Genomic DNA, 6,273 nt, shown 5'->3' with positions numbered 1-6,273 from the left:
CAGGACAGGCTCGGTGAGCAGGGGTCCGAGGGGACACGTGGAGCAACATTTCGAATTCAATTAACATTGAGCATCTACTAAGCGCCAGGGACTTTTACATATATATTAGCTGACAGCATGCTCAGTTTAGGCTGAGAATTGGAATTTCAGAGGTCAAGGGCACTTTTGTTTGTTTGTTTGTTTGTTTGTTTCAAGGGCACTTTGGAAGGAGGCAGCATCAACTGTGTGGATGGCAGGTTTTCTGACTCCCAGGCCAGAGCTCTTTCCTTCGGTCTTTACAAGCAGCTGAGCCAGACTCACCTCAGACTACACGCCTCCAACCCTGCGCTTGTTTTCTTCCCAGACCCACTCCCACCTGTTCCCTGTCTCACCGGAGGTTCATCACCCTCAGCTGCTCCTGCTCTCTCCCCCCACAGCCAATTACCCACCAACCCTCCGGAATCCTCCCGGTTAAGTCTCAGTCCGCCCATTTCTCTCCGTCCTACAGCTACTTGCCAAGTACAACTCAATGTCACGTCTTGTCTGACCACAGTGCTAGCCTCATAATGGTCCCATCAACTCTTCTTCCCTCAAATCCAGCCCCTCTGTCTCAGCACCAGAGGGGTCTTCCCCAAGTGAAAACCTCAGCCATCATTCAGGGCTCCCTCTGCCTGTGGGTTACGTCCAACTTTTTACCAGGCTACAAAGTCTTATTTCAGGCTTCATCTCCTCTACCCCTTCTCTGCTCGCCTCAGACACACCCAACTCTGTTCTCTTTCCTCCAGGACTTCGAACATTCTCTCCCCTCTGCCTGACACACATTTCCTCCTTGCAGCCCCCTCAAATACCAGTTTGCCGATCTAATTTATGCTAATGCTTCAGATTGCACATCCTCTAGGACACTGCAGATTAGGTTCAGATTAGGTTTAGCAGACAACAAGAGAAAACCCCAATAACAGTGGCTTAAACTAGAAAGAAGTTTACTTTTTCTCCCGTAAAAGAAGTCTGGAGGTCAATACAGGAATGGATTGAGATCTCCAGGTAATCAGAGACCTAGGTCCCTTCAATCTTTCTGCTCATCATCCCTCTTCAAGAGGGATCCGTCTTCAGGATTCCATCATAATCGCAATACGGGCCACTACAGTTCAGCCATCACACCTGGTACCAGGGTGTAGGAAGTAGGAAAGATGAAAGGGGAAAAGTGTGTGTCTTATTTAATCAGGCTCCTTTAAAGGGCTTTTCTGGAAACCCAATGACTTCTACTCATCTCTCACTGGCACTTCTACCTGCCAGGAAGTCTGGGGAATGTGGTGATGTGCAGCTGGAGCCATTGCCACTGCCCAAAATGCAGATCTGTTAGGAAGAAGAGGCCAATGGATCACATGCCCAACCAGCAGTGTCCGCATCACAAGCCTCCTGGGACCCAAGGCTGTGTTTGGCACATCTCCTAGAACACCCTCTTCCTCTCTCATCACAGCCCTTACCACACCCTATTGTCACTGCTTGTCTCCTCAGCCAGAGGGCCAGCTGCGTGGGGCTAGGCACTGCTATATCCCCTGCTCCTCGCACAGTGCCTGGCTGGAATACAAGGCCCCAAAGCGTCAGACTTCGTCTCATAGGCACGAGGGGGCATCAAAGACATTTGAGCAGAAAAATACCATGATCAACGTGCTTCGGGAAAATGAACTCTGGTATCAGGTGCAAGGTGGTTTGGGAGCAGGGAGATCAGTGAGGAAGCTCTTGCAATAAATAGTGGAGACAAAGCCATAAAACCACAACACTTCCAGTGGAGCTGACCTTAGAAGCATTCCAATGGCCAATCGAGAGTCATTAGGACCTGATCAGAGGTAAGAACTAAGACTCCCAGAGTCCCCAACACATCCTTACTGGCTTCCCTGCTTCCCTCCCAAGGCTTCCCGAGATCACTTCCCCAATAAACAACTTGCATTCAAATCTTTATGTCGGGGTGTGCTCTGGGGAAACCCAAACTAAGACAATGACAATTGGGGCTGTCTAAATTAGAGTCCTTTGTAGGGGCTGCTGCAGTCACCACCAGAGGCTCATGAGAATGGACACTACAACTGAGATAAAACCCATCCAGACCGCCTACCCCTCGCTCTGCGAGAGCACGGGGGTTTTGAGATGGCTCTCCTCGGGGACATGGGTGGCCAAGGCTGCAGCAGCTATGCTGCCACGAGCAAGCAGCCTGTGTGCTACCTCCCTCGAGGGGGACCCAGTTTTGTATGACAAGGCTGGAGCAGGAACTCAACCCTCTGCTAGCCAATCCCCTTCGGTCCTTACACTGGACACATGGGTCAAGCGCCTATCCCCGAACCAATCACTGTGGTAAGGTCTGGGTCATATGTCCAAGCCTGGAGCTGTGGTCAGGGTCACTCCCTCGCAAATCACAGGACTGAGAGTGGGGAAGAGACAAAGGAAATGCAGGCTACTGTTACAGGGGAAGGGCTGCTGCTAGTGAAGGGAAAACAGCAAATGTTTGCCGTATATACAGAGGAATAGTAAGCAACCATTTAAAAAGAAGTGGGTAAATCTGTGTCTGCTGACTTGGAACAATCTCCAAGATAAGTTGCAAGAAAGCAAGGTGCAGAAGACTGTGTACCAAAAGGTGTGGACGGAAGCTGAGCCTCTTGGTAGTCTCTTTCTCCTTAGAAATTCCTGAGTGAGAGACCACCAGGCCCCACTCACCCACCACAAGATGAGTGCCTGGGTACCAGCTCTGACAGAGAGCAGGCAACCATGTTTAGCATTTCCTGATGGAACGAAAAGCTGCAGTCAAGAAAAAGCTGGTCCTGGCCAAAAGACTGACTTTTGGATAAGAATGATGTCTTCAGTAATCATCCTGCCAAAACACCACTGTCTCTTGCATTAGCTCTCTCCCTGAAGGGTAATAGGAACCTGACGGAAAATTCAACTCCCACCAGCTGAGGAAAAAACCCAAACCCGATTTTGTATTTTTTTTCCTCAACCGACAAAAATAAACACATATTTTCTTATTACGAAATTAATTCATGGGCTGTTTTCACGCAAACAGTACATACATTTTTAACAGTTAAGTTGTCTTTAGAGTTTGCTACACCCAGTGGGTTTCTAAGTACTTTTTAACGTATGTAAAATAAATACTTACTTTTTTTTTACAAAGGTGAAGTTACTTACATGCATTCAATAGGTATCCAAGGTTGTCAGAATAAGCACTGTTCCCTGTCGAACTAAAACTGTTTTTCATTTTGAATGGGGTAAAAATACAGCCCTGACGCATCCTTGCTTTCCCAGGTTTTGGCTTTGGAAACGTAGAAAGCTTCTCTGAAGTTCTGCCCCATCCCTTGTTTTCTCTGTTGATAACCCACAGGTAACACCAATCCCTGCAGTGCCTCCACCCGGAAGTTCTGGGCAGACGCTAAGGCACCTGAGCCCAGTGTATTGGCAGGACATGAGTGAACTGGCGCCCATCGTGCACTGTACTCCGGCAGCAGAAAACTCGCTTAGTGGCGGTTTCTTGTGTCTTAACACACTTATCCATTCTCAGACCCTTTGGTTTTGGAGCGGTGAACGTGCAGGAATGAGCTTCCAAACACAGTCAGAGCTCTGTTCCTGTTGATACATTGTACAAGCTGTGACCCCACAGAGACGCTGGTTTTCCGAGAAAGCTTCTGCGGTGCGATGGTGCGTGCGGCGCCCGCGCTGCTCCCCGCGCGCGGACGCCACCTCGGCGGTGGCCCTGAGTCCCAGGTGTGTTTCGCGGAGGCTCCTGGTCCCTCCGTGTGTGTTCTCTCCTCCTGTTCTTAAGGCTCACGTCCTTGCGTTGAGATAATACTTCACCTAAAAACACCATTTGGGGGGCAACACGGGTGCCCAACCCCGTGGCGAAGTGCCACTTGTCGTCTGCGCACAGCCGGGGGCCGCGGGGAGCTGGGCGGGCGGCCGGGTCCTCCGCCCGGAGCCGGGGAGGAACTGCCTTCCGCACGCGCACCTGCTGAGCCCGGGGCCAACAGGACAGCCGCGGCTCCTCCATCCAGCCTTGCTCGTCTGGATTCCCTCGAGGGACCCCGCCCGGGGGAAAACCCTGGTCCCCTTTCTGCCTCGGGCGGCCTGGTGGTGAGCGGTTCCCACGGCGCGCTGCTTTCCCTTTACACACGGTTGCCATCTAGTGACAACAAGGGTACACTACTACTTCCTGACGGGAAGGCATACCACGCGGCAACTTTGGAACGTTCTGGCTTGTGCAGTGGGGAGTGCACCCAATTACAGACCCTGCTGGGGGAGGGTGTTCGGTGGCCCTTCGCTCCCCTGCAACACGCGGCGTGGGGCCATTTCTGCAGAGGAAGAAGTGTCAGGTCCAAATACTGAGTCAGACCTCCTGTGGACATTACCCTAGTTCTTTGAAAAAGTGAGGCCTGTAGTCCTACTGAGGTTGGCGCTGGAAGCCCCAGGGCGGCATAAGGCCTGTCTGGGAGTAGTTCTGGCTTAGGAAACCCCACCCCTGGTTGGCAGTGGGAAAGGCGTTCAGGGAGTCAAAGGTACCAGAGGGAGCTCCATCAGTGGGAGTGCAGAACAGGTCTGCCTCTTGGCCTCGCTGAGTCCCCCTCGGGTTAGAGACCTGAACACAGGGGAGGAGGAGGGCAGAACTCCCAGGTTCCTGGAAGTCTCCCCAAGAGCTAACTCTCCCCCACCCCCCCAACACATACTCCCACTTACTCCAGGCACAGACCCGAGCTCAGTAAACATTCAGGCCTGGTGAGACTCCACTCTCGATTTATTTAGACTCCCCTAATATTTACTAGGGGTTTTCTTGCAGCCCAGAGCCTGGCTTCTTGGAGGGAAAACACCCACCCCCTCTAAAGGATAGTGCGTCCTCACAAGCACTGTGCTCCCAAAGGTTGATGACCTCTCTTCCTTCTAGTGATCTGATATTGAGGGCATCAGGGAGAGGGAAAGCAAGTGGCACCACTGAATATGCCCCACTCAATATGCCCGGTGGATAGGCTTGGCCCGACTGCTCAGGTTCCTTGTACTTAGAATGTGGGGCACTTAGCACCTCTTATCTACAGCTTCGGGCCTTCATCGCCATTCTCCGGCAACAGGACAAATCCCCCACGCAAATGGGGTCAGTGCATTAATAGAAGCAGATGCAAACAGAGAATGCAAAGAGCAATCAGTGCTGCCATGTACTTTTGTGCAATTTGCTCAGTGCACAAGGGTGCCTGTCCTGGGGGGACCATTGGGATCTGGAATTCATCCCTTAGCCCATCACAGAGCAGTGCCACCTGGTAAGGTATTGTCTGCCTGGAGCAAGGAGTGCACTTTTGAATTCAGCTGCTCTCTGTGAGTAGGCCCACCAGCTCTACCGGCTCTGCCCTCCCTCAGAGGCCCCCTTTGCCTAAGGCTCACAAAGGCACTCACAAAAGCTGCAGCCTGTGGGGCATTAGCAGACTCTCTTAGAGAAAGGGCTCCTGCACAGAGACCCCAGCCCAGGACTTCTTGGCTTCTGTGGACTGTGACTCATTTCTGTATTTACTTGCAAGGCTTGCTGTAACAAACTAGGTAGCTTAAACAACACAGATGTACTGCCTCATAGTTCTGGAGTCTGAAGTCCAAGATGAAGGCCTCAGCAGAATTGGTTCCTTCTGAGGACTGTCAGGGAGAACCTGCTCCAGGCCTCTCCCAGAGCATCTGCTGGTTTGCTGGCCGTCTTTGGTGGCCCTTGGCTTGTAGATATATCACTCCAATCTGCCTTCATCTTCACACGGCGTTCTCCCTCTGTGGGTGTCTGTGTCCAAATCTCCTTTTATAAGGGCCCAGTTATATTGGATTAGAGCCCACCTTAACTAATTACATCTGTAATGACCCTGTCTCCAAATAAGATATTGGGGGTTAGGACCTCAACATCTCAGTGTGTATGTGTGTGCGTGTGTGGGTGGGGGGGTACACAGTTCAACCTATACAGTAAAATCCCCAAACAAGACAGCACTAAAACCCTCATCTTCTACCCATCACCATGGTGACAGAAGGAGACATTGGAGGAACAGGAAGTTCAGCTCGTAAATGCTATAAGAAAGCTTTTCTTTCTGTGTCAGGTTTGTCTCAGGATTGTGTGTGATCACCAGGTAACCAATAAAATTTCTAAGACAGATAATCTCTTATTTATGTATTCCCAGCCCACAAAGGAGAGGGAGGTTTCGATAGCCCAAACAGACCCTGAAATATCTCAGTGACAATATCTCAGTTCTGTAGAAGGCCTGGAAAGGCTGGTCCGCATGAGCCATCATAAACCTTTGC

The sequence above is a fragment of the Rhinolophus hipposideros genome (genome assembly GCF_964194185.1).
Source record: "Rhinolophus hipposideros genome assembly, chromosome: 25".
NCBI lineage: Eukaryota > Metazoa > Chordata > Mammalia > Chiroptera > Rhinolophidae > Rhinolophus > Rhinolophus hipposideros.
Note: the sequence above shows the minus strand (reverse complement) of the source record.